The 12,529-nt window shown below is 37.2% G+C and overlaps 1 protein-coding gene and 1 long non-coding RNA gene across 2 annotated transcripts in view; one reads left to right on the top strand and one right to left on the bottom strand.

Annotated features, from left to right (window-relative positions):
• Positions 1-12,198, bottom strand: part of pcdh1a (protocadherin 1a) — a 174,142-nt gene extending 161,944 nt beyond the window's left edge. Inside the window, exons 1-2 of the mRNA XM_082547972.1 lie at positions 12,007-12,198; positions 8,721-8,820 (exon numbers count right to left, since the gene is read on the bottom strand). The gene's annotated coding sequence lies outside the window, so the exon portion shown is untranslated. The remainder of the gene's footprint in view (positions 1-8,720; positions 8,821-12,006) is intronic.
• LOC309715129 lies at positions 7,811-9,258 on the top strand. The gene is made up of 3 exons (XR_014279153.1): positions 7,811-7,876; positions 8,731-8,959; positions 9,058-9,258. It is a non-coding gene; the product is annotated as an uncharacterized lncRNA (long non-coding RNA).
• Positions 12,199-12,529: the final 331 nt, after the last annotated feature.

Genomic DNA, 12,529 nt, shown 5'->3' with positions numbered 1-12,529 from the left:
AGACAGAAAGTAGCATGACCATAGATTTTATCAACCTGCAAAAGAGACACTGCTGAAATAAAAGAAAGGCTTCAGAAATTAGGTAAGAAAAAAAAATCTTAAGTAAAGTTGTCCAGAGTTTGCTTATCAGCTGTGCTTCACTCAGCAGCAGGGTCAGCAGGGTCTTTATTGCAACAGTCTAGTTTGCATATTTGATGCCAGAGACCGGCTTCAATTAATTTCAAAGAATTACTCTCTCCTTATTGTGCTATTTGTGGAATACTAGGACACAGTTTACCAATGCCTGAAAACAACTGTGGTTTCACATCACTATTCTGTCCATCAACAATGCTGATTCCAAGTCTATTATATAGGTACTGCAAAAAACAACTAATAATGCAGATCTTAATTATGATTTCCGTTGCAGTTGGTTATTACATCTGTTGTGCAGGAAAAATATAGAATCATAGGAAGCAATGTGTCTGTGTGCGAAAGCCATAAAGAGTGAACAATTAAAATGCTGAAAATGTATCTAAAATTAGTCTCAATAAGAGCACATATTTCTGACGAATAAGTGTGCTTCTTTGTGGCAAGCTAAAATGCAATTACCACTTACACAATCAAAGGGAAACATATCAGCAAACCCAAAAGAGCAGAGACTGATTGCAGAAATTATGTTTATTGTCATTAGAGGTTGGTAAATTAAATTACTTCTTTAGAGCAGTTCTTCTGAGCACCTCAAAACCCAGTTCTCATTCAACAAAAACACATCTAAAGGTCTAATCATGCCAGACCCACAGCCTGCAGTCAGGGAGAGCCACTCCATTCACATGGTTCTTAAACTGCATCTGTGACACTAGAATCCCCAGGGCGTGCTCTCCACAGATGCTGCTGCCAGACTAGCTCTCTCGTCTACATTCCCTATTTGGAAGGAAGAGATATGCAAAGAAAAAAGAACACCCTTCTTTATATCCTTGACAGCTCATTACCACGGAAACAACCCTGGGCTGGCATCACTGGCCAGCCCTTCTCACTGGAGGAAACAGACAATAAAAAAAGGGAGTGCTGAGGAGAAATGAGAGCGCAATATTATATACGATAACTGGACCTTTAATTAAAAAATGCTGAGTGCAGTCATCTGCTATATTTTAAGCTAAATCAGCTTGACTCGTGTGGCATTAACCCTACATTTTAGTAAAGGGCAATACCAGGTGTCACAAAGAGCTTCTGACATATCAGAATAAGCAAAATTTTCGTGAGCAGTATCGCTTTCTGTGTCCTATTATGGTTTGGGACACTCAGTGTTTTAGATGCTTTTGTTCAGGTATGGAAATAAAATAATGAGGGGGAATAAGGGATAAGACAGACAGGTGGGGAAGCCTTGCATTGGATTTATTTCTAATAGACTGGGAGGATGGGCTTTTCTGCATCCAAGGAACTTTAACCTTGATTATGTTTGGGCAAACAAAGAAAAATCTGTTTAATTATCTATGTTCAAGTCATGCCCATAGGTATAGGAAGCATTAGCAGAAACAACTGTAATCCCTCCTGTTTGTGGTAACCACCCAAGAAGTTCTTCTCTTTGTTTTGTTTTGTTTTTTGAATGAATGAGGTCAGAGTCATACACATTAAGTCAAGAACTGGTTTTCACATTTTACATGTAGTCTCGCAGTTTAGTAATATCAAAATGGGACATGTAATACGGCATAAGAAAACAACATATATATTTGCACTTCTATTGTTTACAGATGATTAATTTAGTGCCTTTAGAAAACTGTGAAAGTTCCTTTAATTTCCTGAGCCTTCTTTACAGTTTGAATGATAGTTAGGTGTCAGTTAAAGTTTAATGGTAAGCACATGTTTTAGTTCGTTTCTTTGTCAAGCTTTAGCTGAGCTTGGACTAAACCTCTGAGACTAGCTTAGCTCTGAGTACATTTCTAGAAAGTCCAAAAGACTTAGAGATGGATAGTTTCTCAGTCTGGAGTTTCACACCTACACTGTTCCAAAAAATAGTAATGTTTTTTTATTTTACTGTGTATTTTACAGTTGAGTACTGTTTTTCCACAATATCATCAAATTTACATAAATCGACTGCGATTTCACATGTGAAATGTAAAATAACATAAAATCACTGTAAATGTAATAAAACATAATCTCCTTGTTACCCAAATATATTTCTCTGTACATATGCATAGTCAGATTGTGAAAATACATTGCACCTGAGGTGATGGCGCGGTCATGAAAACAATGTGACATGCCATTGGATGTCAACGGCATGACCATAAACATCGGCCAATGAATTAGAACCACAAAGTCGCAGGTATGGCTGTGGAAAGCGCGGTGGAAGAGATAGATTGAAAGATCATCCACGCAGTGCTGCAAGGCAAGTATATCAAACTCAGCTCAGTAGAATCAACTTGGCATTGCTTGACCATTATGGCTCGTAGTTTACCGAGACGGTAAAAGGCATGGAATCCCTAGCTATGAAGATAAAGGACGGCGTCTGTCAGTTCAAGGTGCAGTTAGCGGCTGGTCTGTATACTAACTTTCTGGCTAGCAGAGTTGTTGTTCGCTAATTTGTTAGCTGTCAAATTTCTGTGACCGTGTAAACACAGCAGTTGCTACGCGGATAGTTTCTACACCACTAATACCCGTTAGGGGGCCCACGATGACAGTGGCCACTGATGCATTTGTCTTAATGTGAAAGTAAGTATGCAACATAAGAGCTAATAGGCGACCTGTTCCACTCTAGCAACGCACCTGCACTCTTGTAGAGAGCTCGTGCGTGCCAAGATGTGCTGTAAGAGAAATAGGAAATAGAAATAGCCCACTGTGCTAGCTTTGCCCTGTAAAATGTAATGGACATGTAAGCCAAGTATTTCCTTCTATTTTGTGGAAAGGAAGTAGGGCTAAAGCAGCTGGGGCGAATTATTTGACTACATTTAAACGTACATTGCATACACGTATTTGAATTTTGGCAGGTTTCATGATTCATAAGGTTTTGTTTCTTCCCCTGCAGATTAGTAGCGTGAGTTCTCAAATTTATTCAGTAAGCTGTAAAGGTGAGTATTGTGCTGCATTTACCGATGTCAAAAGATTACACCTGTCGCAGTTATGGTGCTTTAATGTAAATGTTTGGGCACCCATGGTCAAAATTTCAGTTCATGTGAACGGTTAAGCAAGTAGAAGATGAAATAATCTCCAAATGGCTTAAAGTTATAGATGACAATTAATTTTAAATAAAATCATTTTCATAATTTTTTAAACAGAAAAGGAAAAGGCCCACAGCAAAAGTTTAGACACCTTGTAGTTGATCGTAGGGCCCAAACTGCATGCCAGTGTATGTAATTGATATACATCAGTTGTAACATTGCAGTTAGTTGTTTGAGTCATGTGTGGATTTGTTTTTTTGTCCCCTTGTCTCTTGTTCATGTACACAACAGGAAACTCTACTTTGGTAGCCGAGCACTTCATGTTATCTGTGGACCAGGCAATTGTGAATGGCCATATCACTATCTTCAGCAACGCACTTATCCTGATGTTTGGCTCTTACTACTGCACGAACATTTCTTATCCAGTAGCCCAGGCAGCAACCTTGGAATTCTTGCAACGGTAAGGCAGCACCAGTCAATTTTATGCATTGAGACATAAGAATGATGAGACAGTGAAATCTAAAGTTATGCAATCCAAATCAAATCATCAGATCTCCTTTCATTTGCAGCTAAAACACATAAGAATGAGCAATGCTTGAGTGTTGAGATGATTTGCAGATTGATAAATCAACAAATAACTAATATTTATGTTTCAGATGGCTGTCTCTGAAATATCCTTGATTCATGCTCATGTCAAGTTATAGAAAGAGACCTTTGAGTAGTAGATGTTCACAGATGTTTCACTACCCTGAAACAGCATTTGCAATAGACTCACAGGTTAACCAAACATCTTTGCATCACCCCTCTGTTCCACAATGACCTGTATGTCCAAACGCGCACTCAAAAGCAAGCTCAATCTACACTTAGATTCATTGCAAATGTAAAAAAACACATACAGTCCAGTCCTCAGTTTCTTAATGAAGTTGTTGTTTTTCATTCGACAGATTCCTTAAGCTAAACCCCGACAAGGGATCCAAAGTGGAGTGGAACACATCTAAGAAAAACCTTGCAGTCAATCCAAAGGTTCTGACGTTGATTGCCAAAATTGCGGACTATGAGTGGAGAGCATAAAAAGTTCTTATTTTTATCCTGAGGATAACTATATCTGTTGTTCAGTAACACTGGTCTCTGGTTCATGGTCAATGTCAACAGCACGGGTGGCCCGGTTGATAGGGGAAAAGTGAAATATAGGCTGCAAATCCTATTCACATTTAGCTAGCATTAGTGCTAGCCAGTTGGTATGTTACTGTCTGCTGACAGGCTCTCTGTCACTCTGTCCTGCTTTAGGTGTAGCATTGTCTTAAGTATTATCTTCATCTCAGTTCATTGTAATAGGCTATTCATTGACACTTGTGGTGCTTGCTCTGCAAACACAGTCCCATTCGTTCAGTTATTTTGGTAAAAGTTTGTGTTAAAGTGACAACTTACAACATATCAATACATCAGTTAAGTATAATCAGCATAACAATGAGGCTTTTGTTTTACTCGTGTTGTTCTTTGCATATGATTACTTTGAAAATTTCTCCAAGGGAACCCAAATGGCCAGCAGCAGCCCTGAATGTGAGACTTTCAGAAAGCTAGAGCTACTTCTAAACCTGCAGGTTATGTGCCTCAAATATACCCCTTTTCGTTGCTCCAGATGTGGGGAGGCAGATGAACGTTCGAGGTGGCATCGCCCCCTTCTTTTGTACTCAAATGTGCGTTTGCATTACATTCTTTTTTTCTGCGTGCCTTTGTTTATGCATAAGTGTTAGTTGTTCTTGGATTGTTCCAGGAAGTGTTATCTTCTTGTCAATAAAATCCATGTTAATGATTGAAACCATGTCTCATGTCTTATAAGTAAAATAAACCTATACAAACTGCTCATACACAACATATGATCAAGAATTAACATAATCTTGATGTAATTATAATCAGGGGTTTTGTTTAATAAGGGTTCTTTGGGTGTTTTGTGACAGATAAAACCCACAATCTTACAGGGAGCATTTAATTAGCACTTAATTCAAACTGAAAGTCCAGTAAATATTCAGGAAATTTAAGTTAAATTACACTTAAAATCTAAATTTACATGTGATATTATGTAAAATTGACAGTGAATTGTAATTTTAAAGCCAATATCTAGTTTTCTGACCTGTTTTGAAAGATAAATTATTTTGTGCTGTATAATGTAGTATTACATCAAATATAATTAAATATACAATTTTTTTTACATAAAATAATGTTATTTAACCCAACTGTATATTTCTGTAAATTTAAGCATTATTATTCATGTTGGCACATTCATTGACCTTGCTTATAGGTAATTTCATTGTTTACTCACGTTAAAATGTTCCTAATTCAATGTCTAAAAGCACTTGGAAAATGTAAAATCCCATGTAAAATTAGCGCAACAAACTCTATTTTCATTACTGAAAATAACTGTATTTTTATGAGAAAGTTATTTTCTGTTATTTTACGGTAGTATTTTGGCGTCCCAGCTGCCGGAATATTACTGTTTTTTTAGGATTTGTTTTTTTTTGTTTTTTAACAGTGTAGCATTAGGGGTTTTAAGGATGAGATACTGTCATGTGGAATTCATAAAACGTGTCAAAATTATTTTGGGTGAACACTGGAAGATTCAGATAGAGTATTTGTTTGTCAATGGTCTCTGGTTTTAGCATTTAGACTTTAGAAAACAGTCACGTCTGGTACTTGTGGAAGTAGGTCAGTATTTTAAAATCAAGACACACATTTCTCTTTACAGCTCTGAGCAAGGAACCATGGATATACAGTTTTTCAGTTACATTTTAAATGACACTCCCTCAGTGACTTCTCTAATTGCTCCTCTTTTTAAGATGAGTGAGACCAGAATGTGACTTCACAGAATGGTTGATATATGCTTAGTCCATGCACTGAGACAATCAGTCGATCAGTTGCATAAAGAGATAGACATACACTCATATATAAAATAAAAAATGGAGAAAACATGCAATGAAGAAATTTCATTTCAGTGGAATTTTAAACAAGTGGTACTTGGAGAAATATGCTGGTGTTTTTAGGTGCTTTTTATTAAACTTCTTGGGATGGAAATTTTTGAAATTGCTTCAATATAGAGTGAGAACAATGCAATCACACTGTATTCAGTTTTTAACAAAAACAGTATCATATTGCTGTGTGATAAAGAAAAATGAGTGATATGACATGGCTGTCTTGCTAACTTTATTAAAGATCTCTTTCTAGGGTACTTTACAAACCTAATTACACACGTCATCATGTAGGTTTGATGACTCATTTCCATGTAGAATTGTGGATCGTTCAGAGACAGTAACAAACCAGGAAAATTGCTTCTTGTTTAAGTCAGTGGCTCTGCTGGTAGATATTTCCAATTTATTTCTTTAACCAAATTTTTAAAAAGCGATGTGCTGATTTGGCACTTCACGCTTACTGACAAAATATACTGTCTTGTGAAAACAGTTTTCATGGAGTCCTGTGAAAAATTAAATACACTTCACAATTCAGTAGCTTGCAGAACCAACTTTAGAAGCAATAACTTGAAGTATGTCTGTATGACTTCATCAGTCTCTCACATTGTTGTGGAGAACTTTTGGCCTACTCTTCTTTACAACATTGCTTCTCGTAAGGTCCCACCGTAACATTTCAATCAGGATGAGGTCTTTTTTTTTTGGGGGGGGGGGGGGGGGGGGTAGCCATTACATTGAGGATTTGCTTGGGACTATTATATGTCCAATTGTGGTTTTTTGATGCAAAATATTCTAGAGATGTTGTACCTTCCTGAACATTAGCATTTAACATGTTAATGGAGGGATGTGGAGTTTGAGACGATTCTCTGGGCTTTGATTGTCCTGGAACCTTGGGAAGATTTTGTTGGGCTGTCCACTCCTGGGAAGACTGTGCCATTGTATCAACACACCTGAATGTACCAGACCAACTCAAAATGCACCGATGATCAGTTAATCAGGTCAACTGGATTAGCGGGATCTGGCTGCTACTCACCCTTTGAATTTCTATGCAAGCAATAAATGGGTACATACTTTTTTTTTTCAGGACTGAACTGTGTTAGATTCTGATATGACAAACAATAATATTAGTTTTATCAAATACATCATTGTGAAGTGTGAGCTGACTAGTAAATAAATTGATGCACCAACTATTATCATATTACATATCCTCACAATCAAATATGTGGTCCGACACAGGAAAGTCCAATAAATTTGGTAAGAGCATGCGGCAAATACATATTTTTCTCCTAAAGAAAAGAAACACGCTGCTCTATAAGTTGAGGTACCACTGTAAGTAAAAAAGATGGCCTGGGCAGTTTCACACTGAAGTCAATTACTATTTAACTAACTTTAAGACACATGCTGAACTGTTGCGTATAATTTGAATTGGTTTTAAGCTCTTCCACATCAATTTGCTATTAGCCTAACAAGCACCAGATGTCTGTGTAAAACATGCCGGCTGCAAGATGCGAGGAAGCAGCAGGTTGACTGCTGGGGAACAGTCGAAGATGACGCATTTCTGCAAATTTACGCTGTGCTTGTTTAACAGGTGCTGATAAATTGCTCATATTTTACACTTACAGGGATAACAAGCCACACCATTGTCAGTCTCAGCAAGACTCTGAGGTCTTTATCATAATCTTGGCTTTGTGTCCTCATGTTCTACTCTGTCTGAAAAGTGTGACAGCAGAAAAGACAACATAAAGGATTGTGAAAGAAAGGCAAAAAATCCCCAGAAATAGCCAGGTATGTACAGAATGATGATCTTAGAATATTCAATATTCAGTTTTATTTGTATAGCGCCAAATCACAGCAACAGACACCCCAAGGATGCAGGGTTCATATTATTTGGTTATTGTGTCAAATTCTGTCATCTTAACTTTATTTCCTTGTTTACCATTCATATGCCAATCTATTGTATATGCGTAATTCAAAGAGGGCTTAGAACGGAAAGAACTGCAAAAGATTGCTAATGATCTCATAATTTAAACATCTTAAACTTGTCAGCATGCTATTTGATTTCACACTGACTCAAAATGTTGCCCCCTGCTACACAGCTATAATAGTAATGCCTTCAAACAAAATGAGCTACTCCTCGGTAACATCAGTATGGTGTATTTTCGCTCTCTCTTTCCACTGTCTAACCATATTGCAAAACAGACATAAGGGGCACGCATAAAAAGTTGTTGCTATTTTATTTTTATTTTGCTTTCCCTTAAAAATGTACACATCTTAAAGTGCATCAGTTAGCCTGAGGGGGTTGTTTGAAAACACGGAGAGGAGATTTTTCCAGGTAGGTGAGCAGGAAACAAGACAGGAAAACAAGACCACAGCAGGCTATCACACACTGCTTTAGAGTGAAGTGGCACAGCACACACACTATAAGTAAGATCACCACTCTGACAGAGAAGCTAAATCTTCTTTCAGCCTCTGCTCGACCACCCTGCCACCTGTGACTGAATTGCATGTGTTCACTGTTGCAGAGTAATATAGCTCGCATGCTCAAGAAATGTGAACAAACTATCATTTTGCCTTTATTAACCATAGGTACACTAAAACATGCAAAAATGATACATATGATGTTACGCACCTTTTTTCAGAGGACACCGAGGAGATGAAGAGCAATTGGTCGGGTTGCAGAGTGCTGAAGAAGCATCAGCATGGATAACCTAAGGGTTGTTCTGAAGTTCCTGGTGCAGCAGACGACATAGTAATGGAGCAGAGTTAATTCAAATGCTGGAAAGGTAGATCAGAAAATTCACAGAAGAAAGGGCAGAGGTGAGCACCAGCGAGGCTGGGTCAAACTGAAGCTGATGGGGTAACAACACTGTGAGTGTGACACTGCTGGTAAAGGAGGTAACTGGAGAGAGGTGTTGCAATGAAAATATGGCTAAATTTTTTTCTTTCTTTCCTTTTATTTTGCACAGAGAGACTTTTGATCCCTGACATTTGTTTGTAAGTATACTGAAAGCAATGCGCAATATTTGGGGGACAGTGATGGGATGCATTTATATGAAAATATGATAGCTTTCTACAAGCAAGATTCTCCGTGTACTTAAGTACTGTAGCGGCTTCTGAATTTCTATAATGTCTCCTTTTTTGCTGCTGTTGACTAGTATTGTCAGCAATGTGACACACACAGAAGTGTGTGGCAGCAGTACATTTACTCAGTTGGATTTTCTTGAATTACTTTTGTTTCACAAAATTGCACTTCATTTGTATGGCAGGATGCTTTAAACAAATAAAAGAGATAAATGTTTTATTTTTATTCATTCAGCCTGACTTTTGTTTGACTCCAACAATTTGATTCAGTGCACCTCTAGTTGTTCTCTCTCTATTTTTCTCTCTGTGTGTTCTGCTCTGGATGCAACCCAGTCATGGTGGATTCAACTGCCAGCAGCCAATCACACTGGAAGGTCGTTGTTGTTTCCTTTCCAGCCTACAAAATTCCATGGCAACAAAATGCACTGCTGTCTTTGTTTACCTAAACATTTGGACCCTTTAGTGTAATAATAATAATAATAATAATAATAATAATAATAATAATAATAATAATAATAATAGGGCAATAAGTTACAATTTACTTTACGTAAGTAACAGTTAATAAGCTATTGCAATGGAAGATGGTTTTATAACCAGTTCTATTAAATCAATCAAACAAAATATAATTGAACAAATAAAGTAAAGTGGTAGGTTTTAAATATAATTTAAAGTTTATTAGATTGCCCGATTTCTTCTTGCAGGTCATTTTACAACTGAGGGATCCAGTCAGTGCAGAAGTCAGGCATGGATTTATCAGTATGGCATCCTGCCAAGACTTCTCTAGCCACTGCTGTTATATGAAGTTCTAATAACCACTGTGAAAGGCTTTGAGCTAGACATCAGCTATTGGCCAATTCCCCCGCAAGTAGCTGGGCATACGAGTCCAAGCAGCACTGGACTTTTTAGGCACATCAACAATATGCAGCTTCCTTTCACTGTCTTGACAGAGGAATTGGAGGTCACTCATGTCATTTAGCTGCTTCTTTATATAGAGACCCTTCAAAGTTTCCTCTGCAGGAACTAAATTTTAAACTCGGAGGAAGTGGGCAGAGAGTGCAGTGAAGTAGGCAGAAGCAAGGGTGAGAGACGGCATTCTGTTCTGTCTCTGTGGCACATAGATGAGCTTGGTAGCTACACAAGAATTTACAATGATAAAGCCTCGGGAAGGGGTAAATGCCAGTTGATCCATACGAACTAAAGATGCTACAGTTTCTTCAACTGCTCTGCTTCTGGACTAACTGGTTGAGCCATTGAGCAGGTCAATGCTTGGATAGAAGCCTGAGACTTATCAACCTCACTTAGGTTGCTAAGTGTGCTAAGATCCAAAAATACTAAATGATCCTTGGTTTGTCAGTGATTATATGTCCAAGTTGCATCATCTGGGTGTTAAGAAACTTGCCAAAAATAATTATTTTGGCAAGGACTTTTCACTTACACTTAAATCACAGTTGTCTAAAAGCAAATATGCTTTTACTTGAGTACAGCTGGCAACTGTACCCACCTCTACAGGGAAAATACAAGCAAAATAGCCTTCCATTTTATAAAATATCACGCAATTATGTATGAATTCAAAAATCTCATTCAGAATCTTTGGCATGAAGTTATACATGTCAAAGGGATATGCTAAGTAAATAGCAGCAAACATCTGGCTCGCTAATTTTAATTAGTCCAGGCTTATAGCTGGGCTCTGCTCTATGTTGTCATAAGGAATGTTCTTTCTAAAAGTTCTTTAAAAAGCCACGAAATGCCTTGGATAAGAAAAAATATCAGATTAAATTTTGAAACAGGTGCAGAAACTAGTAAGAAGTTCACCATTAAATATATTTTATGTGTTCAAGGTGCACTATAAAACTTTGTCTTTGATGATAAAGTACTTTCTCCTGTCACTCACCTGAGTAAGTGTATGAAATTATTCCAGTGCAAGTTTCAGTCCTTGTGGGCCTCAAAGACAACAAAGCATTACTTGGTTACTATAGACACTGAGGCCAAGGAAAAGCTTTTACATAAAAAAGCAAAACTAAAATTAAAAACAATCTGCTCTTGAATTGTTGTGTGAGACTTCTTAGTCTTTAGTCACAATCCAGAACAGTTTTTTTTTTTGCCATTACAGGTCAAAATCACTTCTGATATATCAGGAGCAGAAGGCAGGTTCATTACCTACTACTGGGAAAGAAGGTGTGTTCTCCTTTCTGATAATCAATAGACAAAGTAATCAGCATTATGTAGGTGAAATCTTGCAGTTGTACTCGCATGTAAAATCTCTGATAGATAATGATGAATAATGATTGTTTCTAAACTTAAACCAAGAAGTTTTAGCAAAAAAAATGAACCTCGGAAATTTTATAAAACGTCGATATATCACATGTTACACCAGCAAACACTTAGTATTTCCAGTTGGTGCACAGATTCATAACAATCCTCCTTTGGTTTTCTATTAAATATATTCGACTACCAGGAGTGGAAACATGACAAAATGTGTATCTTTGTGCTGATTTCTGAAGATAAGATAAGATAAGATAAGATAAGATAAGATAAGATAACCTTTATTAGTCCCACACGTGGGAAATTTGTTTTGTCACAGCAGGAAGTGGACAGTGCAAAAGTTATGAGGCAAAAATTAGAATACAATAAGAATAAATACAGTACACAACTGTACAGAATAGAATAAAATAAAATACTATATACAGTAGAATAAAATAAAATAAATATACAATAAGATAAAAATAGAATACAAATACAAATACTATATACAACTGAGTAAAAATACAACGATGACAGAAAGGATTATTGCACTTGGTATTATTGTCCTGCATTCTTTTTATTTCATATCTTACCTTGTAGTCTCATGCATCACAGTACTAGTTACGGGGTTAGAAAACCAGCATCTCCATGGTATTCCAGTGATCCATTTTGCCAGTGTAAACAGCCTGACTGCTCCTTCACCTACCTATCTTTACCTCTTATCTGCTTCTACCCTTTCCTTCTCTCTACGTCTATCTTGGTCTGACTTCGTCTGCCTCTGTCTCTTCAACCTGTCACACACAACTGCACACCTCATCAAAAAAAGAGAGAAAAAAACCCCTCTCTAAGCTACTCACTTAACCATCTATCCCTCACTTTCTCTTACTATCACTCTCTATTGAGTAGTTTCCAGTACTGTAGTCATGAGATAGCAAGCCAGGAAGAGTTTAAAAAGAGTTTGACTTATTTATTTGTTAAATTTAGTTTGTAATTTAAGGAATTTGATTAAATCAAGTGTGACATGAGCCCAGAAAACCTATCAACACAATGGCTACCTGGTTTATCATTTGCTCAGCAGTTTGAGGCATAGTAGGAATGCTTTAATAAATCATTTGG

Source organism: Aulonocara stuartgranti (assembly GCF_965226115.1).
Source record: "Aulonocara stuartgranti genome assembly, chromosome: 10".
Taxonomy (NCBI): domain Eukaryota; kingdom Metazoa; phylum Chordata; class Actinopteri; order Cichliformes; family Cichlidae; genus Aulonocara; species Aulonocara stuartgranti.
Note: the sequence above shows the minus strand (reverse complement) of the source record. Positions and strands in the feature narration are given on the sequence as shown.